This window comes from Pogona vitticeps, chromosome 6, assembly GCF_051106095.1.
Source record: "Pogona vitticeps strain Pit_001003342236 chromosome 6, PviZW2.1, whole genome shotgun sequence".
Lineage (NCBI taxonomy): Eukaryota > Metazoa > Chordata > Lepidosauria > Squamata > Agamidae > Pogona > Pogona vitticeps.
Window position 1 is genome coordinate 72,414,407 of NC_135788.1, and position 27,324 is coordinate 72,441,730.

A 27,324-nucleotide genomic window follows, 5' to 3' on the forward strand; every position below is an offset into this window, starting at 1 on the left:
AGACTGCTGTAAGCAGGCTGTGAGTCTGTTGCTGTAAGCAGTCATTTTTTGTACAATATGCCATTTGTTTGATCTATTCAACTGTGAGTAAATGAAACTTTTTATTCTTTCTCTTATCAAAGTCTTAGAGTGAGTTATTGAGACTGTAAGTGACAGGTGATGAGAGAAAAGGGGTGGTTTGCTCTGGGGAATCCTGAAGCTAAATCTGTTCTTTAAGTCTCTGCACTTCTGCTGTGCAGCTGGAGAAATTTAGTCAACATTCAAAATTTTATAACAAAATCTTCCTGTGGATCTTTGACTTGGGTCCAGGAAGGACTGGAGCCACTGCAAGATGTTGCCTCCAAGTCCCATTACAGAGGCAGCTGAGAATGATATTTTGGGGTCAGGGCAGTGAAAAGACTGTCGCTTCTGCTTTCCAATGTTTTGTACTCATTTTACTACACATGTTGTGCAATGGCATCTTCTGGGGGAAAAATGCATCCTTTCATTTATAGTGTACAGTATTAGTACATGTGACCATTAAAATGCTGTGCCCTCAGTAACCATGAAAACTGGTTCTCAGAAAAGGAGTGGGACAGAGCAGTTGGCAGGAATATATATGGCAGTCACTGAAAAAGACAATTAACTGGGCACAAACTAATTGCTGGCTATGAACCCAGCATTGGATTGCTTACTACAATGCAATGGCCTTCAAGCACATGTGTGAACTCACACATCATTGGAGATACACCCAAAAAGGATGTTTCAACTATGGCAACAGTGCATCTTGACACAGTATCATGTACACCATCTTGGTTGCTAACACTGGTGTTGTCAACATTCAGGCTGCCCTTTCCTATGTAAAGTTTAGCATCTTTTTTCTTACTGGCAACATGGGCACAATATTGGGCCATTTCCTGGCATTTTGAATCATGGATACAGGAAGCACAAGAACCCACATTCCTAAAGTGTTTTATAAAATTGAATTTCCTGGCTTAAAAAAAAGTGTAAGGATACATACACTAAACACAAATTTCAACAGAAACTTGTCTCACAGAATCACCTTGCCAGAGGAGAAAAGACCCCATTGGTACCTGCGAAATTAAACAGAATGGGGTGGGGCCCCCCACAGTTGTGCGCACACGGACGCACACAAACAGAGGCACTGTCTTGGGAGAGAGACAGCAAGTGAGGCAAGGCTTTTTTTTTACTCTTGACAGCAGAGGACACGTGGGCGCTTCGGGGGCAGGCAAGGCGGGGGCCACAAACTACCATCCCGCGGGTCGCAAATGGCCCCCGGGCCGCATGTTTGAGACCCCTGCTGTAGACCATCTTAATTGCTGCCATTGGTGTTGTCAGCATTCAGGCTGTTCTTTGCTACGTAAAGCTTGGCATCCTTTTTCCGTCTGGAAAAACAGGCAGGATAATTTGCAGCAATATTGGGCCTATTCTTGGATTTTAGAATCGTGGGTACAGAAGCGCAATGTCCCACATTCATAAAACTGTGGTTTTTCCAACAAAGAATTGAATAACAATACTTAAATAACTATCGGAAATGCCTCTGAGACTGAGAGGAACTGCTACCTTATTCCCCTGCTTGGAAGCTTGCTTTTATCCTTGACACAAGCAAATAATGATCATCGGAGTTGATGAGAAATATTTAGAAACATCTAGGTCTGCCCTGCAGCCTCTGTACTACATTACTAAAGTCTTGGGGAGAAAACAGAAAAGATAATAATAGCGCTATTTTGTCTCCTGGGAACAACATCCTCAAACACAAATTGAAAGAGAGGAGGAGACTTGGCACATGAGTAGGATAATGGCATTAACTAAAAGGAAATATAAAACACTTGGACTTTTCTCCTCAGCTGCAAATTCCTTTTTGAGGTGGCAGAGAGTGCAAACAACTACCCAATTTCAATATCGTGATGATGATTTGACATTGGAAAGCTGGCTTCTCTATTTAATGGACAATATCCAGCATATGAAATCCTTCTTAAATGAATCTAATAAATTTTATCTACTTGACAGACATTTGCAAAATGTTATGGCTAAAATATGATAAAGAGGGCATTAGTAGTAGACCAGTGCAAACAGAACTACTGCCATGACATTTAATAAAGTATGTAAGGAAAAAGGTATTAAAAGGGGAAACACAAAAAGAAAAGTAAAACATTAAAATTTTCAAAAATTTCAGCTCATTAAAAAAAAGGAATTCAGAAAAATGCTCAAATTATTGGATGGTAATACTAATCACACTGAGAAGCCAAATGCAAATAAGAAAGTAAACTCGAAAAAATGAAATCACCTATTTTATTGAGTCTTTTCACCCTAAATTCTGTATTATCATCAGCTCAAGTCATTCAGAACTCACATACTCATGTCTTGCTGGGAACTAGACTATCACAGGATAGGATTACAACCGATTATGACTGGAGGCCACTCTTGAAGAGACAAAAACTGAACTACCCCAAACCAGTGGGGTTTGTGTCACAATACAAGCAAAAATAACACTTGTTCAATCTTTTAGAAGCTGCACTTCCAGGATCTGTTACCTTAGTTGACTTAATATCTGTGCAGTACAGTGGTACTTCGACTTATGAACTTAATCCATTTTGGAACGGTGTTCGTACTTCGAAAAGTTCGTAAGTCAAAGTACCATTTTCCATTGAAATGCATGGGAATGGAATTAATCCATTCCAGCATTTCAAAAAATTACCTTCAGAGCTCTCAAAGGGCTTCCTCCAATGTCGGGGGGGAAAGCTCTTTGAGCACTCCGAAGGCAAAAAGGCAGGGAGAAAGGGCAGGAAATTCAAATTTCCAGCCCTTTCTCCCTGCCTTTTTGCCTTCAGAGTCCTCAAAGGGCTTTCTGCCCAACATCGGAGGAAGCCCTTTGAGAGCTCTGAAGGTGCCAATCGCAGCAGCGGGGCCCCCACGGAGGTCTCCCAGGGCTTGCCCACCTCCATGGAAGACCTCCCTGTGGGGTCCCCTGCCTCCATGATCAGCGCCTTCGGAGCTCTCAAAGGGTTTCTTCCAATGTCGGGGGGAAAGCCCTCTAAGACCTCTGAAGGCGACAACCAGCTCCGTTCGCAAAAAATGGCATTGACTTGCGAATGGAGCCTCAACCTCGTTCATAGGTTGAGGCTCTGTTTGCAAGCTGATGCCAATTTTTGCAAACAGAGCCATTCGTAAATTGAAAAGTTCTTATGTAGGGACGTTCGTAAGTCGAGGGTTGACTGTACTTATATTCCAATGGCCCCATTGCTCATGCAGTCATCACATTCATTAATGGAAGCTTAGCTAAAATGTTATATGAATCCAGAGATGCACTGATTGAGATTGGTATACCTTTAGTAAGAGTTTTTGAGAACTGTGCTCTCTGCCCCTACCATCAAAGCACTCTACCACAGACTGCCCTAAAAGACACAAATAATAGAAAACCATAGTATTAATTTTATCAACCCAGGCTCCACTGATACTACTGAGAAAAAATCCCTGGTAGATTAAAATCAGAGTAATAGAGTTGGTAATTTTCTTGGGGTACTAATTTCTGCTAAGCTTTCAGTCACCCATATTAGCTCAGTTCCATTATTCAACATTGCAGGCTTTTTTGCTATCAAGTTTTCATCCTTCACTTTATTATTATTATTAATTAATAAGACATGTTATAATAAATATAATAATTAATAATTAATAATATTAAACATATAATATTAATAATTAATATTAATAAACTTCAACAGAGACAACAAATTAAGGAAAGGTGGGCAGATTTGCAAAAAAATATTACTTGACACCTCTATATCCCAAGGCATCAGTAATAATGGCAGGATATTTTAATACCAGAATTGGTCAAAATGATGAAACTCTTTATGCTCCTGAAACAGAGATGGGACATCCAATTTTTTGACAGGCAGTCTGTCATTATCCTGGGTGCTGCCTTTCATGGGTGATAAATAGTTTGGATTTAGTGCTATACTTTCAGCCCTCAGGGTCCTAGAAAGTTCAGTGATCTAATGCCATTGCAAATGCTCAAGTCACTTATATCTTCTTTCTTTGTCAAAGGAGGTCAGCATGTACCGTCAGCCATTCAGGTCTTCAACACTAAAGTGTTAGTGCAGATGTTATATTGTGCACAATGATATGTATATAGCAATTCCATTGCAATGGAATCCACTCACAATTCCTGAGAACTATTCTTGGTCTTCTGAGCTGTGTGTCAAATGTACTTCTATGCTTAGAAACAGGTCAAATGTTGATAGAGTCTTGGCATGGATTCTTAAGTTAATTTTTTGGTGGAAAATGTTTTTTACTCTTGTGGGACTGGCTTCCCTAATTTTAACTGACAGGTTGCAGTCCAGGTGAAAAAGAACACTAGATGAGAAATGATTTAAAATGGGCCTCTCATGAAGTGCTATTTTGTCAATGGGATATACAAAAGCAAAACAGGAACTACATCCTGTGAGTGCATCTACTGCCTATCCTGAATTTAGAGAGTGGTCAGGCGTTTTTTACTGCAAGCCAGCTGAATATTTTAACCATTCGAAAATATAGGGAAGCATTAACACTTTCGAAGTGTACAGTAGATGCCCTACCGTCTCCACCACATCAGCCCCACAAGGGCATAAGCATGCATCATAAGGCATATTCTTGTATCTGCCATCTAATGGAATTGAGCATAATACAGTAGAACCCCCTTATCCACGGGATCAGTATCCACAGATTCACTTATCCATGGTCTGAAAATACAGGTATTAAAAATATAACTTGGAAAAACCTAGAAATACAGTATGGATTTTCAAGATGAAATTATCATAACTGGCCACTAGATGGAACCAGACACTAAGCTATATAGGGAGGTTGCCACCATTTCACCTAGCTTCTAGGTGGCTTGAGGCAGCTTCCTCTACATTCCAGAACAGCATCATTGTAAAAGAGATGGGTTGGCTTGCAAGGCAAGAGGAGGGGTGCTTACCTAAGCCAAAGTGACACACGGGAGAGGTTTCTTACCTCCTGCCCTTCTTGCCTTCCAGCCAGCCCTTTCTTCAACATTTGCAGGCAAACAAGTAAATGCATTCTTAATTGTCTTTGAAGAACAAAAGCTGCAGAGCCATTGAGATTGTGTGTGTGAGTACGAGAGAGAGATAAAAACAATTGTTTTCAGTCTTCATCATGCTGAAGAATGAGAGAATATTTCAACTCGGGTCTTACTTAAAGAGGCCCATCAAGATAAAAATTACAGGTACAAGGGAGGCCTGGGTCTAACAGACTGTGTTAGCTATAATTGGTGGTTTTTAGAATCCACAGGGGGACTTGGAACCGATTCCCCATGGATATAGGAGTCCTACTGTATTACCCTCAATTCTGTTGGAAAGCAGATACAAGAATATTCCTTATGATGCATGCTTAAACCCTTGTGCAGCTGATGTGGTGGAAATGGTTGGGCATGTACTGTTGTATTGTTCCTTTTACAGTGGTATTCACCACATTTTTATTCATCCAGTTCTGCAAAGTATCCCTGGAAGCACTATATGTGCTACCTTCTGGCAGACCTGCCCTATTGGTAATGATTAAGGAAGTCAGCTTTTGCACAGCAGCATTAGCTTGCCAGTAAGAAATGGTACCACAAAATGTTATAATGATTATCCTATGAAATTTCTACTTTACGAGTGAATATTATGCAGTGTATATTTAATTTATATTTAATATTTCCCATTATTATGCAATTCTTTTACTAATTTTTATCTGATCTGTTGATCATAATAAAGGAATTGAAAGCCTCTGTGAATCTGTAAAATAAAATTTTATTACACATTAGGGAATAACCACATTTCAGGCAAATTGAGTGATAGTTCTTCTGTTCTTAAAGATTAAATCTTACACTTGAAGGGTTTTGTAAATACCCATCTAGTTAGTTGGATAGCAGGTATCTGGCTGTGGAGCCAGAGGTTAGGAGTTTGACTCCCTGCTGGAACTCCCAGGAGAACAGCCAGCTTACATAGCCATAAGCAAGCTAGACAGTCCTAAGGCATCCTCAGGAGAAGGGAATGGAAAATCATTCCTGAAAACTGTATACATAGAAAACCTTGAAAAGGGTTGCCATATATCAAAATCACCTTGACATTAAGTCTCTCTCTCTGCCTCTCTCTGGCTCTCTTTCTCTGTCTCTTTCTCTCACACACATTCAACTAATCATTTAGAGGCAGCGACTATTTATGAATACATTTGCTTTGAGTTCCACTGTGGGGAAACTGCTATCTGATGAACACTTCTCCTGGGAGGAAGCTTTGTTGAATATCTGCGTGCCGATCCGGCTTGCATTTCAGAGACTTGGTTGGATAAAGCTGTGGGTGTCAATCTCACTCAGCTTTGTCCACCAGGATTTTCTGTGCAGCAGAAGATGGATTTGCAGTGGTCTATTGTGATTCCATCCCTCTCATCAGATGTCACATTCCTAGTTCCTTAGGCCTGAATGTGTGTTTCTGAAATTAAGAGCCCAGGACAGAATAGGGATTCTATTGGTGTACTGCCCACCTCATAGCTCAACAGTCTCCCTTCCTCAGCTAACACTATTGGTATCAGGGATGGTGTTGGGAGTCATCTCTGCTTGTTGTGCTGGGGGACTTAAAACTTCCATGCTGAAACAGCTCTGTCAGGAGTGACTCGAGACTTTGTAACCTCCTCAATGACCATGGGTCTGTCCCAAATGGTATCTGCCCCCACCCAAGCTGCAGGGCACACTTTAGACCTGGTTTTCTGTATTGGAGTAGATGTTGGGGATCTGGTAGTGGATGGACCTCTTTTAGTTCTGATTCTGCTAATGACAATTTAATCCCCTCTAAAGATCTCAGTCTCACTACTTTATCCTCAGGACAGTATGGTCTTTCCTGGGTCTCATATAACTTTTTTTCTTTTTCAGGAGCACTTCTTAAGCTAGGCTCTGCCACTGTTAAGGACTTTTCCTTAGGTAAAAGATTCTTGTGTAGGCAGAGTCCCTCAGAGCCTTCAGGAGACAATAAAGGGGGGGGGTTATTGACCGCTTCCAAACAACTCACCAGGCTAGTGTCCTCCTTCCACTCCTGAGTAAAACTATCTTTATTTGGGTTTTTCATACGCCTATAATCAGCTTCTGAATGGCTATTAATCTGACTATTCAGGAATCTTTCTCCTTCCAAGCTTCCCCATTATGGTACTCTTTTCTGCTACAGTGGGTGATTCCAGGTCCTCTTGTGAGCGTGTAAACACGAAGGCTATAGATCTCTGTAAGTTTTCAGGGGTCAGTGGAATGATATTCTTATTAGATGTTGCAATACAATCATTGAAAGTATCATTTTCCCTCTGTTCATCAATATAGGAAGTATCATTAGGGTTTTTCAATAAGACTTCCTCATCCATTCCTGCTACTTCAGGGTTCATCGCTATACCGGGTTATCCCTGTCTTTGGCAGATGTCACAGCTTTTACAATACCATTTGAGCTGCTTCCCCATCCCTGGCCAGTAGAAATTTTTAGCAATTCTTTGCTTAGTTCTTGAGATGCCTAGATGTGCTACAAATATATCTTTGTGTGCTTTTTCTATAATTCTTTCTCTATATTTAAAAGGAATTATCAGTTGTTTATGTATGCTTTCTCCTCCTCTCTTAGGATTTACTAAGACCTCTCTGTACAATAGGTCCTTCTTCACAAAGTACCTTTCAGGGTTTTCAGGGGTCAATGGCCCTTCTCCATCTAGCATTGGCCCTTCTCCATCTAGCATTCTTCTAAGGTAGGATCTTCTTTTTGTTCCTTTTAAAAAGTCTGATCATGAGGGTTTCTTATAGATACTAAAACAGCTGTTTCATTCTCTCCTATTGTTTCATTAGGGTTTTCATATTTTTCCTCAGGTACTTCCCTTTTTCTTTTCTGGAAGCAAGTAGTTACCAGAACACTCTTCACATGCTCAGATAAATCTATTCCTATTAAACATGGGGCAGGAATTTGATCGGATATGGCTACTTTCCGACCTCCACTCCACCCTTTATATTTTATTTGTATTTCAGCCATTGGTAATGTAATTAGTTCGGTTCCAATCCCTTTAACGGTGATGTTTTCATTTCTTATTATGTTTTCATGAGGGATTATATCAGGGTGACACAATGTGATCTGAGAGCATGAGTCTTTTAATGCCAGATACTTAGTATCATTCACATAAGTAACTTCAGAGCAGTGAAGAAACTCCTGGTTACTTTCAGTTAAATAATATTGAACTACCCTGGCTAAAGGAAGTTCTTTTTCTGGGCTCTGGGCTCTCGCTGTTACTGGGGTTGCTATGGCATCCATTTCAATTGCCTCTCTGGTAACTCCCTTCTGCTGTATACAATATGTCTGCTTTGGCTGACTGGAATTTCTTCCTCCTTTTTCCTGACCTACATCTTTATTCTTGGTGGCCTGGCACTGAGCCCAAAAATGCCCTTTCTCTCCACATCCATAACATGTTTTATTTGCTATAGGTTCAAAATATGGTTTATTAAAAATCCTTCAGGGCTATGTTGTTTCAGGTGACTTAGCTCTGGGGATGAGGGTTTGTTTTTAAAATGGCTTTCAGCAGCTTGTGTACTCCTGAAGTATACTCTATTGCTTTTCCTTCTATCATCCCACACCTTCCCTCCAATTTTTACTTTAGAAGATGGCATAAACCATTTTTCTAAACACCTCAAAATCTCTTGCTTGATCTAGGGGCATTTGTGAATAGAAATTTGCTAAATCCCCACTTATTTGAGATCTTAGCACACTCATCTTTTCACCTTCATTCGCTTTATAATTCCAACAAGCGCTGTCCAAAGAAATAAGAAATGCTTTGGGACAGTCTCCTTTTCAATATTGTGGAAATTTCTTAAGATCTATTTTTAAATTTTCATTATTATTGTTGTTATTATTATTATTTTGAGATGCTAATTCTAATCTCTTCAGTTGTAATTGCTACTCCATTTGTCTCTTTTCTTGTTCCATTGCCATTTCTCTTTGTCTTTCCTCAGCTCTTTCTCTAATTTCTTATTCTCTGGCCCTTTCTTCAGCCCTGGCTCTTATTTCTAATTCTTTTTCCTCTGCTCTTGCTTTGATTTCCAATTCCTTTAATTTAAATTCCTTTTCCAATTTCCATTTCTCAAACTCTAGGGAGCTTTCTCTCCCTGAGGCACCCTCCTTTTCCACTGCTATAGGAACTTCGTTTCCCTCAGCTTCCTGAGGTAACCCTTGTTGTGTCTCCTCAGGATCAACTTCTTCCATCACAATCTTTTCCCCTCTTTTAGGAGACGTAAGTCTGTTTATTTATTAGGATTAGTGTGTTTATTTTGCAGAGAGATAAAGTCAAGCTAAGTCAAGCCTTTTTTTAAAGACTTCAGACTTTTTTCCTTTTTGAGTTCTTGAGTTACTCTGTAGCTCTCCTTCGGCAGCCACGGATTGCTACTCTTTCTTTAGGCACCTAGCCATGCTTTTCTCTGTTCTGAGACACTCTATCTTTTTGCCTCCAGACACCAAACTATTTCAGATTATGGTTGTTGTGGGTTTTTCAGGCTCTTTGGCCATGTTCTGAAGGTTGTTCTTCCTGACATTTCTCCAGTCTCTCTGGCTGGTATCTTCAGAGGACTGGAGTAGGAACTCTGATCATGCTCTTTTGCTGTTTGTTGGATAATTGAGTATTTATAGCTGTAGGAACAGCTTTTGTCCTTTTCAGGAGATAGGGTGATCAGCGTGTTTTTGTTGTAATAAGGGGGAGAGATTATCTGTCACTGTGGTTAATGGGTGTCGTTAGCTGGTCTTTTTTGTGCAATGATCCCTGGTCCTTGTGGCTGGGTAGAGTTTGTTGACCTTTTGCAGGCTGTATTTTTCAGTATTGGGAGCCAGGCCTTATTTAGTTTTAGGCATTCTTCTTTTTTGTTGAAGTTCTGTTGATGTTTATGGATTTCAATGGCTTCTCTGTGCAGTTTAACATAATGATTGCTGGTGTTGTCCAGTACTTCAGTGTTTTGAAATAGAATTTCATGTCCTGCTTGTTTTAGGGCATGTTCAGCTACTGCTAATTTTTCCGGTTGTTTTAGTCTGCGGTGTCTCTCATGTTCTTTGATTCTGGTGTGAATACTGCATTTTGTGGTTCCAATATATACCTGGCCACAACTGCAAGGTATCTGGTATATTCCTGCAGTGGTGAGGGGGTCCCTTCTGTCCTTTGCTGACCGTAACATTTGTTGTATTTTTGTGGTGGGCTTGAATACTGTTTGTAGGTTGTGTTTTTTCAAAAGTTTCCCCATGCGGTTCATGACCCTTTTGATGTATGGCAGAAATACTTTATTTGTGGGTGGCTGTTTTTCCTCTTCAGTTTGGTGTTGTTTTCTTGGTATTTCAGATTGTTTTTTTTTGGTTTTCAAGCCTCTGCTTGTTCCAGTTCCCTCAGATCTGTGTCTGACCCTGGCTTCTGCTTTTGTCCCCTCAGCGCTCCCTTCTTAGAGCCTAGGATCCAAAGCTAGCCCACAGATCTTTCCAATCTTGAGGTAAACCTCTAACAGAATTTTTCCTTCAGAGTCTTTCCCTATCCTAGTCCCCGATCTGCATTTAGGAGCCCCTCTACTAGGCTTTTTCCAAAAGCTCTACAGAGTCACCCACTCCTTCCATGACAGGCCTCCCTGACTAATAGGTATCTTTGACTCAGGAAACTTTACTCTTTTCTTTGGCCTTACTGGACTCTATTCAAATCCCACTGCTGGTCACCACTTTGTGATGTACAACCCGTGTCCCTGTTTGTTTTCCTCAACCCAGGTTGATGCTGGCGACATTCTTTCTTTCTCTCTCGCTGCCACCAGTGGATTATTCTTATCCACAAAGTAAAGGACTATACTCTCACACTTGCTGCTAATAACAGAATTAATTTTATTAAAGGGTATGAAAGGGTAACTCAGAATCACAGATGGTCTTTGTTCATGTTCATTAGATCACAATCACTGAAATACCATATTTTATTTCCACATTAGATCACGTCTTGTTTACTTATTTTCAATTCAACCAGTGTCTATTAGTAATAATTCTCTCTCTATCTTTGACTATCTATCTATCTGTATCTCAAACCTCGCTCCTTCTTCTGTCTAACTCTCTAACTTCTGCCTCTGACACTCCTGTCCTCTCATTGGCTCCTGCACATGAGGTTCCGCTGTGATTGACAGGAGCGACTTGGGCATCCACCACAGCAAATTCTTTGATTATAAACTGCTTAGCATTTTTAGTTTTCTTATGAACAACTTATATGAGTTTGGTAAAAAACAGGTCAAAATTTCCTAAACAACCAAATGTAGGAAATAACTCTGATATTCTACTATTGGCTTTCTTTGTGTAGTATGTTTAGAAATATGAGAAATTCCTGCTATTTATAGAATATATCTTTTATTTAAGTATTTCTTATCATTCTTTAAAGAACCTCCAAGTATCCTTAAGATTATATCCATTTTCCCTTTCTACCTACTTTTAAATAATCCTATCATCTTTGAGGAGAATTCTCTTTTGAAGTTACAAATGACTGTCAACTTTCTGAGTAATGTTCCAGTAATATATAAGTTGACATAAATGGTTGTGTGGTTACATTTGCATTGTATGCCAGATCTTAGGCATCACTCGGGATTATGAGAGACTTCCCTTGGTTGGAAAACAGTTTTAGATCACAATCATTTCTCAAATCTATAATTTTTGTCTCTTTGTCATGATTTAAATTTGTATTGACACAATATGCTTTCTACAACATATTTTCTTTTGGATGCTTTCTTAATTTCTTCCTTCCTCCCCAAATCAACTTTCAAGCTGATGAGAGCCTGCTTGCTGTTGTGAGGATGTCAAGGTGGGGTATGTTTTCAAAGGAGGGGGTTTGTTGCAGGGGAGCAAGGAGTAGCCATTACAGTTAAAGAGGGCAGGGGAAAATATGGAGTTGGGAGACATCAACAGCATCTGAAAACTGAATACAGTGCTGGTTGCCCCCTCTCCCTGTCCCCCAACTAAAATAGCCTGGATAGCCTTGATGGTAATGTTGGAATATCACAATATATAACATTCTACATACTGTGGGTTAATATCCTTAAAGACTTGGTTTAGAAGACAATATCTGCACAAAATGTGATGACTAATGTGTGTTCTTAAAATGTTCTAAGCCATTGTTTTCAGTTGTCAACAAAATAACGAACTACCTTTCAGACTAAATAGTGAATTAAATTATGTTTCTTACATAAAATTGTGCCAAATCCTTTATGAATACACAGTGAAAGTGAAGAACAGATTTAAGGAACTATATTTGATGGACAGAGTCCCTGAAGAACTATGGATGGAGGCTGGTAGCAGATACAGGTGCCCACATAAATTTTGTCCTCCATATTCCTTATTGCCGAGGTCAGTCAGACCATAATGTTCCTTGAAGGTTTTTCATTTTAACAGTTTAGATTCCAACTGTGTTTTGACTTCTGTAAAATGGTAGCTTAATCCCCTACCACAGTTTATATATTTGTTTTTACATTAGTACGTTATATTTTGTTACTGAAAATATCTTACAGGCAAATTTATACAAAACATGACAATTGAAAGTTCAGGTGATTTGTTCTAAAGTGTCATGTGCTAAATCTGAATTTTAAACTGCCAGTTGTTTTTTTCCATTCCCAAAAGGATGTGTATATTTCATTTTTATTTGAGACATAGTTGTAGCAATCACCCTGCATTGGCTCAGGTAGAAGATTATTTGCATGCACCAATGAGAGCTGTTGGGAGATGGAGCCAGAGAAACTAGAAGGGAGGGGTGAGTCAGAGTCTAGGGAGTCAGAGAGACAGTTTTTGAGAGAGCTAGAGAAGGGAGAAAGAGTTTGGGGTTTGAGGCAGACAGACTGTTTAGGGAGTGACTAGTCAGAGTATTAATTAAGATAGAAGAGGTTAAAGTAAAATACTGAAGCTTTATGTAACTTTAAGAATGTGCTTAAGAACTAGTCCTAAAACAACCTGTAATCAATAAACCTGTTTCTGTCTAAAAGTTTAGTACTGAATGGACCTCAATCTTTCATAGGAAATATAGGTAGATAAAGAGATCAACTGGTGGCAGCTTGCTAAAGGGAGTGTTGGGATACCTTCATGAGCCCTGTATTTGGTGAAACAAGCAGGGGCCACTTGGGTTAAATTGGTGTCACAATTGGTTTCCAGCAGTGGGATACGAAATAATCCAGTTAAAGCCAATGTTTAAAAGTGAATTTTCAGGAGTTGTGGGTACTTTTTAGTCAGAGGTCTGTGATAAAGAAGTGGGTGATCTGCTAGAGCTTTTGGAAAAGCTTAGTGGTGGGGCTTCTGAACCCAGATCTGGGGGAACTAAAGAGAGGGAAGTGACTCTAAAGGAAAATATTTTTTTTGTTTACCTTGGGATTTGAGAGACCCAGTGGGCTAGCTTGAAATCCCAGACTCTGAGAGCAAAGGGAGCAGTGGTGGATAAAAGTGGAAGCCAGTGTCAGAGCAGATCTGAGGTGATAGGAAAATATCTGAGACTGTCTGAGAGCAAGAATAGCTCAGACAGAGACACAGTAACTAAACGGTTGTGGGCTGGAGAGCAGCAGAGACAGCTGCTGAGTGAAGCACAACAACATAGTTACTGGAATAAACAGCAGAAAGACAGGTCCTTTTAAAAAGCAGTAGCAACATTAAAGACTAATTCACTCAGACATAAACATGCCACCCTCTAGCTCCAGTGGAACAGGAGGAAACTGAAGGAAATGCCTCAGAAAGAGAAGGTGTGCTAAGCTCCCAAGACTTTGAAAAATGGAGGTTAGAAAGGAATTCAGGCTTAAAGAATTGGAGATCAGAGAAAAAGAGAGAACTGAAGAAAGAGCAAGGGAACTAGAAATTAAAGCTAGGGCTGAATAGAAAGCTCAGAAAGCTCAAGCAATTAGAGATTAAGGAGAAGGAGAAGGCTGTGGCCGGACAAAAGGAATTAAGAGAAAGGGAGCTAGAATTAAGACAAAGAGAAATGGAATTTCAAATACAGATGAAACAATCAGAATTAGCTGCTGGTAATAATGATAATAACAACTCTAGAGAGGGAAATCTCTCAAAAATTGATCTAAAGATATTTCCCCAATATAGGAAAGGAGACTGCCCTGAATCTTTCCTGATTTCATTTGAGAGAGCGTGCTGGGACTTTGAGATTAAGGATGATGAAAGGATGGTGGTGTTGAGATCACAAATAAGTGGAGATTTAGCTGAGCATTATTCTCAGTTGCCTCTGGAGTAAGCTAGAGATTTTGAGGCATATAGAAATGTAATATATTGTATATTTCAAGGGTCATCAATCCCCGGTCCGTGGCCCGGTGCCGGTCCATGGGCTTGCCAGAACTGGGCCGCCAATACAGATCTCCACTCCACCCCCACCTCTCCATGCATGTGCGGGGGCGTGTCGCGCTTGTGGCCGGCATGTCACAGAACAAGGAAGTAGGTCAACTGAAGCCTTTACACTACACTAGTGTGACCCCACCTCTGGAGAGGCGACTGCATCTCCCACCATGCCACGTGACAACCTGCGCTATTGTGAGGGCAAGGAGGTGGAGAAGCATCACGTGGTATGTGATATAAAAAGGGGGGACATGCTGTACTGGCCACCCTATTGTTATCGCCACACCAAGCCTTGAAGGGCAGGTGGTGTGCCTGATCGGGTCTTGTTGCTTGCCAGAGCTGCTACCACTGGCTTTCTGCTCCTTCCCCTCCCTGCCTGAGGCACAGAGCTGCTTCTGCTTGGACACCTTCCCCTCTCTTGGGGACCTCAGGTTTTGCCCTGCAGGAAAAGGGAGGAGGAGGAGGAACCAACCGCCAGGTGGATGGAACCCCCCTACCCGCTGAGAGTCTCAGCTCAGCTGCCTTACAAGGGGGGGCGTATCTTCTGAGAGGCGGGGCTAGGGGGCTTTTTGTGGACAGAGAAGGGAGGCTGGAAATAAAAGGGTGAGAGGCTGTTTCACCAAAAGTACCCAGAGGTTTGGGTACAATAGGTTCTTCCCACCGTCATGCATATGTAGGAGAAGGATGACATTTTAATGGGGGAGGGTCTTCCTACTCTGTCCCTCCCTGAAACAAATGCTTGCTCATGAGGTGCGGGGGGTGTTCTTTACGCTGCAGAGCTAGGGGTGGGTGGGAATGTCTTTTTAAATCTTGATGGCCTACCGTAGTAGATGCAGAAGCACTCTCTCCCATCCCACCCCGTCCCGTGTTTTATGACGGCGCTTATTCATCAATAAGCGGAACCTCTTGGCCACATTTCTGCGGTTGTGTGACGGAAAGGGTACAGCGTTGCACCGCCCGAGCTGTGAGGCTGCCTTTGAAAGCCATGGTGGTTTTCCCTGCCCCTCGCCCTCTCCCTTTCCTACACCAGTTCTATTAAAATGGCACCTTAAATAACAGGGTAGGAGAAACGGCCCTTGGAAGTTGGGGTGGGGGACCGATAGTGAGGGTGCACCTTTTCCCCTCCCGCCAATGCCAGGATGGCGAGTCTGGATCAGAAGTCTCCCAACATCCTCTGCAAAACCTATGCTGCCGCATCCTGGGGAAAGGCAAAGGTAACGCCAGGGATCGCCTCCTCAGATCCTGCTAGGAAGGGCTGCTTTGTTACCAAGGAAAGGTCTGAAGAGAAGAGCCAGACCGGGGGGGGAGAAGGAGGGTTGGAGGAAGGGCTGCTTTGCAGCTGCCAGAGCCACTCGTTGCTCTGTGGCCAAAGTAAGCCGGGGGGCTCCCATCCTCCCACCCAACTTCCTGGTAGCAAGGTTGGTTGGTTGATTGGTCATAAGACTAGTGTGGAGACTACCCGGGTGGCTCTCTGGTCCCTCCCCACCATCTCTCCCACCAGAAATGATGAACACCAGTGGCAGTGCTGTGGGAGAAACAGGACTCTTGGGGGGCATGTCTTGCAAGTGTGGAGGTGGGAAGTCTAGTTTCAGGCTCCCCTTTTTGCGCACATGTGTGAGCAGAACACGCCCCTCTGGAAGTGTGATATGGCCACCCGCCAGCATGGGGCTGCCCCCGCCCCCCAGCCGGTCCATGTACCAAGCCTGCACCCCCAAAATGGTTCGCAATCCCAGAAACGTTGGGGACCACTGGTATATTTGGCATAAATGCAGAACACCTTAGAAGAAAATTTTGTTCCCTTACCAAAAAGCCTGAAGAATTCTATGGCTAAGTGGGGGCTAAATTGAGTCAATGTTTGGACAAATGGATGGAATGTGAAAATGTCACTTCTCTAGACCAAATGACAAATGTGGTTGGTTTAGAACAATTTTATTCCATTTTGCCTGGGGAATTGCATTATTTGGTCAAAGACAAAAATCCTAAAAATGTATTACAGGCTTCTGAATATCCTGATCCCATTAGTGAGATTAGGGATCCTAAGTTTTCTGAAGTAGAATTTTACAGGCAGAACTGGGACAACAGTAAGAAACCTTCAATAAAAATTACAACAGTAAAATGTCAGGGAAAAATGGCCAGTTGAATACCTCACCTAAGTTGCCAGGACCTAGTCCGTGGAAGCGAATGAACCCTGAGGGAAAAGTTTGACAGATCTCAGTATGATCAAAGGACTTATAGACACTGTTATAACTGTGGAAAGTTTGGGCACGTTCAATCAAATTGTATGAAATTGTATGAAAAACAATAAAGATGGAAAAGATGATAAACCAAAAAGGTTTACTGTATAAAACCAGTGGAAACCACTGAAGGAGGCTGTAACAATGGTTCTGTCTCCATGGCAACTAGCACAACAGAAAATTCTGATCTGCCCACAAGCCAGAATCATTCAGTGCTTTCTTATAAAGGCAAATAATATTTTACTATATAACCCTGGTGAGAAAATTCTTATTAATGAGAACTCTTATATGGGATTTGTTGTTTCCTGTTCCCACATAACCCTGTGTCACCCTGATGTGGTTTCTAAAGAACAAATACTTCCAGATCAAACTGTTACCATCAAGGGAATAAGTTCTATGCCAGTGATTTTACCTATGGCTAAAGTAAAGATAAATTCTAGTGACTGAGTTGGAATTTGGGATGCAACAATTTCTGATCAAATACTTGCACCTTGTTTGATCAGGTTAGATCTCTCCAAGCAGAGTGCTGTTGTAGTACAGCAGTGCCTCGACTTACGACTGTCTTGACTTACAACCAATTCGAGTTATGACCACTTCCGGCAGCAAAATTTTGCTTTGATTTGCGACCAGAGCTTTGAGATACGATCAGAAAAAAAGGTAAGAAAAAGGCGAGGAATTTAAATTGCTAACCGTTGGTCGGTGAAGAGGCTGCTTCTTTGTAGCTCTTTTGCCCCAATGGTTAGAGTGTGTGTGTTTGGAGGAGGCTTTGGACTGCCTGGTGCTGCTTTCTGCTTCTGAGTGAGTACATACAGGGTTTTGCAGTGTGGGGTTTGGCCTGGGGGTTATGTTTCTGTGCTGTGATTTTTTTTGGGTTTTTTGGTGTGTTCCCCTCCGGGCTGAATGGATTAATCGCATTCTGATGGGTATTGTTGTGTTGTTGTTTTTTGTGATTCCCTCCCCAGCCCCAAAGTGTTCCAATGGGTCTTGCAGTGTTGTTTTGTTATTCAGTGTGTGTTTTTTCAGCCTGAACGCATTCTGATGGATCTTGCAGTGGGTTTTTTTGTGATTTTTTTCCTGGCCGGAATGGATTAATGTGGTTTCAGTGCATTTCTATGACAGAGTTAGCGGAATTTTACCAGGTTTTTCCCAGGTGGTGATAACCGGAAGAGTTCCCAGTGAAGTGCAGACACAGTCAGCAAACACTCTTGTAGCAGAAATACTTGGTTTATATGCAGAATATTTACAGATATTTACAGCTTCAGTCCTTGTTCTATATACGGCAGTTTCACAGTCACAGAGCCTTAAATCAGTGTCACAGTCCAGTAAATAGTCATATACCATATAGTCAGTCCATTCAGCCACAGTTCCACTCTCCAAGTACGTAGGTACAGCTTCCTCTGAACTCTCAGGCTTGGCTCCACAGCTACAGCACTTCACGACGACACAGCAACAACCCAACAACAATCCACACTGTTGTGTTGTAGTTCTCTAGCTATATACTAGAGTTAGCCAATCATATTCACCCTTCTGGCACATTCTAACACAGCTGTTTATGCTTGTTCTTAGCTTCACTCTCTAGCTCTGTTTCTTACAAGTACTTACATCTTTGTACTTAAATTGCATTTAACAATTTCAGGTTTATCCAAACCCTGTCAATCTCCTCCAAATTGTTAAATGCGTTACATATATGTATTCTTTAAATTGCTTTCACATTATTGCAGTTACAGTACATTTCACACTTTACACTTACTTTTACATTTCACCATTTTACATTACTTCATACATTTCACTGCATTTTCATTTCATACCCAGCATTGTATATGCCTTTTCATACACCTTGAGTCTTTTCAGAGACTTTATCTCCTTCTCCAATGCTTTGTTACACTTATCCTGCCCAGACTTAGGCAACTTACATTTATCTTTATATTTCACAGGCTCTTCTATATTCACACAGTTAAATATTTCTGGCTTATACCTCTCAGGTTGTCTGCGTTCCCTTGCAGATCTCCTCGGTAGCTCTCTCTCCTCCTCAGGAGTTTCCTTTTTCTCAGGTGTAGATGGAGCTTCACTATCTGTCTGCAGCTCAACAGGTTCAATCTCACCTTTTATTCCCTGTTCTGGGTGTGAGCTTTCTTCCTTACTGTCTTCACTCTCTTGCATGTCATGTGTGTGGATGATTGTTTCAGGTGGCAAACTTATTTTATCCCAGTAGGCATGCTCATTAAATGTTGCACTACTGCTGATTACAACTTTATTAGTGTTGGGTACAGCAAACCTAAATGCTTTCCTGTTCTGCTGATACCCTAGAAAGTACATTAGTTTTATCTTCCTCTCACCCTTCCTCCTGGTCTCCTTGGGTTTGTGCACCCATGCAGGTGACCCAAACACATGCAAGAACTTTAAATTTGGCTTTCTTCCTGTCCAGATAGTGTAAGGTATTTTTTTAATGCCACTATGCCAAAGTATATTTAAATAAAAGTTTGCGCATAAAATAGCTTCATCCCAGTAATGGTCTGGTAACTTACTCCCTCTCAGCATGGCCTCTGCCATATTTTGGAGTGTTTGGCCTCTCCTGTCTATGACGGCATTCTGCGTTGGAGTGTAACGTGCAGATTTCCTGTGACTTATACCATGCTTTTTCAATATTGACTGAAATTTAGCATTGGTGAATTCTGTACCATTATCAGTTTGAATCTGCTTCACTTTCTTGCCTGTTTTTCTCTCCACAAATTTCAACCATCTCTCAAATTCTATGTATGTTTGCCCTTTGTCCTTCATTAAATAACAAAATCCAAACCTTGACTTTTGGTCTTGTATTGAGAGAATGTATTTTGCTCCTCCCAAAGATGCTCTTTTTGGGCCTATTACATCTATTGACACTAAATCTAGAATGTTGCCAACTTCTTTGTTACTATGCTTCTATACAGGAGCACATTTACTTTTTGCTTCTTGACAGGCTTGGCAATTAATGTATTTCTCACATTGCCTTAAATTCACTCCATTTGCATTCTCAATTGTCTTACGTACAGTGGTGCCTCGCTTAACGAGCTCACCGCATAACGACGAAATCGCATATCGATCCGTTTTTTCGGATTGCTAATGCGATCGCTTAACGTTTTTATAATTGGGGAAAATTCGCTTTGCGAAGACCGGTAAGCGTTTCGCTTACCGATCTTCGCAAAACGAAGCCCGACGATCAGCTGTTCGGCGGCCAAAATGGCCGCCGGAAGCCCGGAAATGGTCCAAAATGGCCGCGTGCAGCGTTTTTGCTCCCTCGTTAAGCGAGGCGAGGGCGCGAAAATGGCTGCCGGCCATTAAGAAGCTTCGCTGAACGGTGAGTATTTGGCCCATTTGGAACGCATTAAACCATGTTTAATGCGTTCCAGTGGAAATCCCTGCCCCGTTCAACGATGCTTCAGCATAGCGAAGGTTAATCCGGAACGGATTAACCTCGCTATGCGAGGCACCACTGTACTGCCTTATAATTTGCATGTCCCAACCTCAAATGCCACAGATGTATGCATTCATTATGAGGTTTTACATTCTCATACACATTGTTTGCCTTAGCACTACTTAGCCTATATAGGTTATTTCTTACATAACACGTTAGCTTTTCATTCTTTTCACCATTAATAACACACTTATTTCTATAGAATGTGCTAACATACCCTTCTTTTGCTAATTGGCTAACTGACAATAAATTGTGTTTTAACTTTGGCACATATAACACCTCTATTGGCACCTTTAAACATGGTAATTTTACTTTACCTTTACCCATGATTTTTGCACTCACTCCATCAGCCAACATTACTTGCTGATCAAACACAGCCTTAAAATTGGATATCAGCCTCTTATCTCTGCACATGTTAGCTGTTGCCCCTGAGTCTACTACCCATTCTGCTTCTTCATGGTGGTTGTTGTAAATAGTCTCTGTTAGGTTTGTTGTAACTTTCTCACGTTGTGGCTGTTTTCTTTTCTTCTTTTTAAATTTGCATTCTTTGATAAGATGCTGTCTGGACCCACAGGAAAAACATCTCCTCCCAGGTTGGATATTTGCAGCTGTGTCCTCCTCTTCCCCAACCACACTTGGCTTGTTTCTCACAGAGGTTTTGGAGTCACGCAGTTCCTGGTTGTCTTTCCTTTTCTGCTCCTCCTCCAGAAGTCTACTGGTCACATTTAGCACTGTTAGTTCAGCTTGTGGTAGTACCTCCATGTTCGCTACAAGCTGGTCATATGACTCATCAAGTGAAGAGAGAATTATAAATGCTTCCTGAATTTCAGTAAATGTGATATTTTTCTCTCTCAAGTCCATAAGCATTGCCTTCATGTGCTCTAAATGTTGCAGCGTGCTCCCACCAGGTTGCAATCTGGTACGGAATAGCCTTCTTGCAATTTGTATCTGGCTACCCATGCTGACTCGTACGAAGAGTTCCCTCAGGTCCTCCCATGCCTTTCTTGCTGAAGTCTGGCCTCTTATGTGGACTAGGAGACGATCTTCTAGAGTCAGACCGATGATTGCAAGTGCCTTGTCATTCTTTCTCTGTGTTCTATGATTCAGCACAGCTGGTGGCTTCACTACAGTATCCCATAGTGCTTCCTTCTGGAGCAATAACTGGACTCTCTGCTGCCAGGTGGAGTAGTTATCTCCATTCAACTAACTGATAGACAGTCCTGACATTAGCAGCTCACTTGCCATTTTCACACACAGTGCAGGACAAAGCTGTTGTACTCACTGCTGCTACTTGGACACCTCTGGGCACTTCCTTCTGGATTTTTCTGGTCAGCAAACTCACCGGTATCTTCCTGGGCGTGTCCCTTGGCATACCACTGGGCCCATAACCACTGACAGAGTTAGCAGAATTTTCCCAGGTTTTTCCCAGGTGGTGATAACCGGCAGAGTTCCCAGTGAAGTGCAGACACAGTCAGCAAACACTCTTGTAGCAGAAATACTTGGTTTATATGCAGAATATTTACAGATATTTACAGCTTCAGTCCTTGTTCTATATACGGCAGTTTCACAGTCACAGAGCCTTAAATCAGTGTCACAGTCCAGTAAATAGTCATATACCATATAGTCAGTCCGTTCAGCCCCAGTTCCACTCTCCAAGCACGTAGGTACAGCTTCCTCTGAACTCTCAGGCTTGGCTCCACGGCTACAGCACTTCACGACGACACAGCAACAACCCAACATCAACCCACACTGTTGTGTTGTAGTTCTCTAGCTATATACTAGTGTTAGCCAATCATATTCACCCTTCTGGCACATTCTAACACAGCTGTTTATGCTTGTTCTTAGCTTCACTCTCTAGCTCTGTTACATCTTTGTACTTAAACTGCATTTAACAATTTCAGGTTTATCCAAACCCTGTCAAATTAGTTCTTTGAGTTATGGCCAACTTGAGTTACAGCAATCTTCTGGAACCAATTAAGTTTGTAACTCAAGGCACCACTGTAACACATTCCCAAGGAGAGCAGTTAACAATCCCTGAGGGAAAAATGGAATCCGTAACTTCTGAAAGTAACCTGGAAAGCCCCAGTTTAAAAGAAAACCCTGATGTGGATGAAATGGCAGAAGTTATATTTATGAAATACCCTAATAATTCATCATTTGATAAGGAACAGAAAGAGGATACCATCCTTACACAGCATGTTTTAATGGTAACCCTCTCCCAGGGTGAGCAAATTACAGTCCCTGAGGAAAGATTGGAAGCCCTAACCTCTGAATCAAACCTGGGATGTCCTAGTCTAGAGGACCGTTTTTGGCTTGCATACCCAAACTGGAAAAAAAGAACACAAAAAACAGCAGGTGGTGTGCTGCTGCTGCAACAGTGGCAGCGGCGTACCCAGAGGACCCGAAACCAGAAGTGCTGACCCAGAACCGGAAGTGACAGCAGAAGGGGAAATCCCGGCATGGAGGTGCCTCAAGACCCTTCTGCTGCCAGCACCAATTGCTCCGGATCTGCCTGCTGAAGCGCCTCCTGAGGTTTGGCTGCGTGTGGGAGTAGCGATCTGGTGACCTATGGCTCACGTGCCAGCTGAAAGGGCTCCGCGTGCCAGCTGTGGCACGTGTGCCATAGGTTCGCCATCGCTGCTCTAATAGCACAATCCTAAGTAACCAGACTGACTTTAGTTTGGCTGAATGAGGCTTAAGCTGCAGTTGTACTGGCAATAAGAACCTTATAATTTAAGCATGATTTAAATCGATTTAGATTTTATTGTTCACACAGTGCAAGGTGTAAATAGATTGATACGGGCTACAAACTGAATTTTTTTCAGCTGACCAGCAGGGGCTTTTTAAAACAATTCCTTTCTAAAATTGATTAAATTCAGTGCAGTTTTGTGCAAATGAATCAATTTCAGCAGTGTAGATGCTAAAACTGTTTGAAATCACCAGAAATAAATCAATTTCCATTCAGTGCAAGTGAACACAGCTAATGGTTTAAATACCACATGACTTGAATCTGATTTTTTAAAAGTCTGAACAGAAATCAGTTCAAATTGCCTATGTGACCACAGCCTTAGGTCATGTGGGACTACAATGTACCCCTCAGTCGGGGATGGCCTTCAGCTGGTCTACAGGGAAAATAGAACAGGAAAAAACAAAACAAAACAAAACAAAGACCAACCATAAGCCAGTCACAATTGCCATGGAAACTATGCTGAGATCTCCCACTCAGCAGCTGGCAGCCTGTACAGTCATCCCAGCTGAGTGTCACACATCATATGTTATAATAATGAGAGATGCTGGTGCACTTTTGTACAATCTGGTGCCATCTCATCCTTCATATTCTTTTGCACACTCAGGAGCAGATCTATACACATGCATTTCTTTAAGGCCACTCTCTGCAGTAATGTGCAACTGCTCCACAGCAACTACCATGTTCAGCATATGCTTTGTCAGTGCCTCCAAACTCCTCCTGAGAAGGGTGAGAACCTCCCAGGAAGAAACTGATGCATTCTGCCACATCTGGGCCCTTTCCAGCCACCCATGTTCTACCAGAGCCCAAAGGGAAGCCACATGCTCGGACAACAGCTGCACAGTCTGTGAACAATGGGCCTGTGGGCCAAGCATTGGATCATCCTCAATCTGGTCCCTTGTTGCCTTCTCTGGTGCTGCAATGGGCTGCTGCTCGCTTGCACTACTGGCTTGGGGGACATATCCCTCCCAAACTTCTCTTTATCCTCCATATCAACCATCTTTCCCAATGTTCCCTCTAAGCTACATGCTTGCTCACTTGCCCAGAGCTATGTCAGGGTTGTGCACGGGCAACTGGCAGCTGGTTTGTTTACTTTTCATTATGAATGAAGCCCCACCCACCCCCACACAGACAGAGTGAGGATCCCATGCACTATGACAGAAACTGCCCAGGCTAAAACTATGGGCATCACATCCTGTTAGAGGTTTTGCAACCATTCATGGCGCCTTTAGTAGATTTGGCTGGGAGTGACTTTTCCGGGCTGGGGGTGACTGTCAATCTATCCAGCACTTACCGATTGTTCCTTACCTGCCTCTGAGTTCAAAGAGAACCCTGCCTTTCTGCTTTCTCCCCTTTCTTGAGTCTGTTAAAATCTGTTGTCGAAAGCAGGCAGTCATGTTATCTTTCTGTTACTAATGTCTCAGAGTGAGTTATTGAGACTGCAATTGTCATTTAATAAGAAAAGGGGGGTAGATTACTCTGGAGAACCTGAAGCTATTCTGCTTGGTGAATCTGTGCACATTTGCTGTGCACCTAGAGGAATTTAAACAGAAATTGCAAAACTCTGCAACAGATCTTTTAGGAGGTAGTTGTGCTCGTGAGGAGATCCACTTCCTGGCTGCAGACCAGTTGCCTTGGAAACAGCAGGGGCTTGGCCAAACCCTCAGGTGAGGACTCCATATATACTGGTGGTGCTATGCTTTGGTCAGTTGGTAGTTCTGCTGTATCCTAACCTCGACTGAGAGTGGTTCCCGGAGAGGTGGGAAGATTGGGACCATAATTTTTTGAAAGCTTCCATTGGGTTCCATGTGCTGCAAATTACTTAGGACAATTCTTATTTTAGTCTAACTTCTGCCAGCATAAAGCATGCAAGATTTCAGCTGAGTGAGGTTTGGATTTGGTGCAACTCATCTCTTCTCCTTCTCCCCATTTTGGTCCTTCTACTGCCTGATCTTACACAGAGTTGTGCTGGCAGATGAAAGATCAGCCAGCACAGGGCATTATTTATTTATTTATTTATTTATTTATTTAAAATATTTTACCCTGCCTTTCTCCTTTAAAAGGACCCAAGACAGTTTACAGTACATAATTGAAAGACAATATTTAAAGCTGAAAACAATGAGGACACAATGGCAGTTTATATAATTAAAAGACAATATTTAAAGCTAAGAACAATGCATAAAAATTGTAGAGACTATTAATATGACTTCACACTTTCCTTGCTGCTATGAAGTGGATTTCATGACAAAATGTGTCCTACTGTAATTTCTCCTGTGGCTGTAGAACCAGCATCTGGTCTGTAGTATTTTAGCATATTGCCTTTAGTATAGGGACTCACAACAACATCTTCATGTGCATACAAAGCTAGCACGATGGTATGTTTTCTAATCTCTCACATGCTTATTTTCCTTCTGCAGGGACACTTTAAATGAAGAAGTACTCAATTAAGTGAACCATATCAAAAATGATACAATCCAGGCACAGGTTTATCATCATAGTGAGCCCAGCCAGTAGGCTCCATGTACTAAGCAAGAGAATTAGGTATCAGGATGGCTTATATTGTATACAGTAGATTTCAGGCAGGAAGTACTATATTTAAATACAGTCAACCCTCAATTTACGAACTTAATCCGTTCCGGAAGTCAGTTCATAAATCGGAAAGTTCGTAAATTGAGCCAGCATTTCCCATAGGAATGCATTGGAAACCAATTAATCCGCTCTGGCTGAAGTCCTCCCATGGTGTTGGGGAAGCAAGGCTTTTCCCCTGGTGTTGCCGTGGCTGCTGAGTCCCCTTCACGCCAGGCCAGGGACTGAGCTCAGCCCGGCGTGAAGGGGACTCAGCATCAGGTGAAAGGAGGGAGCTGATTTCTCCCCGGCCGCCCGGCTTGCTTCTCGTTTGGAAAAGCAAGCCAGGTGGCCGGGGAGAAATCGGCTCCCTCCTTTCATCCAATGCTGCCGGGGCTGCCTCCTTTTTGGCTCCGGAGGTTTCAAAGGGCTTCCTCCGATGTCAGAGGAAGCCTTTTGAAAGCTCCAAAGGCAGGGAGGAAGGGCAAGAAATTTGAATTTCCCACCCTTTCTCCCTGCCTTTTGGGTTCGTAACTCGATCTGCGTTCGCAAGTAGGGTCTGTTACTTGCGATGAGATCGGGTTCATAACCCGAAACGTTCGCAACTAGGGCCATTCGTAAGTCGAGGGCTCACTATTACTCCCACATACTCTTTGCAAATAATAAACTAGAACATCATGGTCAAAAGTTCTGGCCCAAGCATTTGACTTCTATAGTGGTTTTTGCAGACGTAGTCAAAGTTTTGCTATATGTAATGTACCTTCAAGTCAGAACCAACTTTCTGGGCTTTCAAGGTGATATATTTAAAGAGTGGTTTTACTAGTTCTACATCCTCAGCAAGTTTCCATGACTGAGCAAGGAATTCAAACCCAGGCCTCCTGAGACCTAGTCTGTTGCTTGATCTAGTACACCGCACTGATTATCCACTACATAGTGCTTTAAACATTTATAATTCTTCACCTAGAACTTGAAGTCTCTAGAAAGCCCACACACAGATGGCTGAAAGGCTCAATCTGTCACTTACCTTTAAAAAGTAACCACCACCCCATGTGAATGGCATATACTTTTCAATATTCCTATTGAAGACATGCCTCAGCTCATTTTCCCTTCCTCTGCAGAACTGAAGACACATTCATAATTTTATTAACTATGCCAATTCAAGTGTTTAGGTTTGAGATGCCCATTTCTTGCTTTTCTTTAACTAGTTGTTCTTTCTCAAAGTTTGGCTCACCCCCTCTTTTAGTTGTGTGCCATCTGTCACAGATTTCTGTCAACAAGCCTTGTATGATATCTAGAGGAAAGTTTCCAGGCACCTGGTGGTATTATAAAGCAAATGATCTGGGGGAGGGTGGAAAGGAAGAATGTAAATTCTGCCAACTTGTAGGCACACAGTTGTGTTTCCATTTATCACTTTAAGAGTGGATGAAAATTTCTGTTGCAGCAGCAAAAAGTTGTGTGATCTAATATTTAATAATATTCTTTATTAAAAATGTTTTTATTCAGACAGGCCTTCCTGGACTCTACTTTATCTTGATTCAACAACTAGTATTCAACCCCACCATCTTTTTCCTTTTCCTATTTTTATTTTAAAGTTTACTCATATAATTTTTATTTGTTTAATATTGTATTGATTAATTTATACTTTGTCCTGTTATTGTATTGTTTTGGTTTTATACTCTGTTTTATTATACTATGTAAACCACCCAGAGTGGCCTGGGTTGCCAGATGGGCTGTATGGAAATCAAATAAATAAATAAAAATTAAAAAAATCATTCCATCATTTTAAAAAGTTCCTCTACCCTTTCAACCTGACTTCAGTGCAATCCCTTGATTTTTGTTTGTTCCATAGGTTTGAGTGAGCAATGGCTTTGTGTTTCATGTCAAAATTATGGACAGCCAGTGTGGTACAGTGGTTATGGAGTTAGATTAGGAATAGTTATTCCCGAATTCAAAAGTCTAAGTTGTTAGATAGAAAACAAT

The 27,324-nt window shown here is 41.8% G+C and overlaps 1 long non-coding RNA gene across 1 annotated transcript in view; it reads left to right on the plus strand.

Moving 5' to 3' along the window:
* LOC140708357 (uncharacterized) overlaps nt 1-27,324 on the plus strand; it is a 47,895-nt gene that overhangs the window by 12,958 nt on the left and 7,613 nt on the right. Inside the window, exon 2 of the long non-coding RNA XR_012088478.2 lies at nt 17,086-17,239. This is a non-coding gene — a long non-coding RNA (uncharacterized LOC140708357). The remainder of the gene's footprint in view (nt 1-17,085; nt 17,240-27,324) is intronic.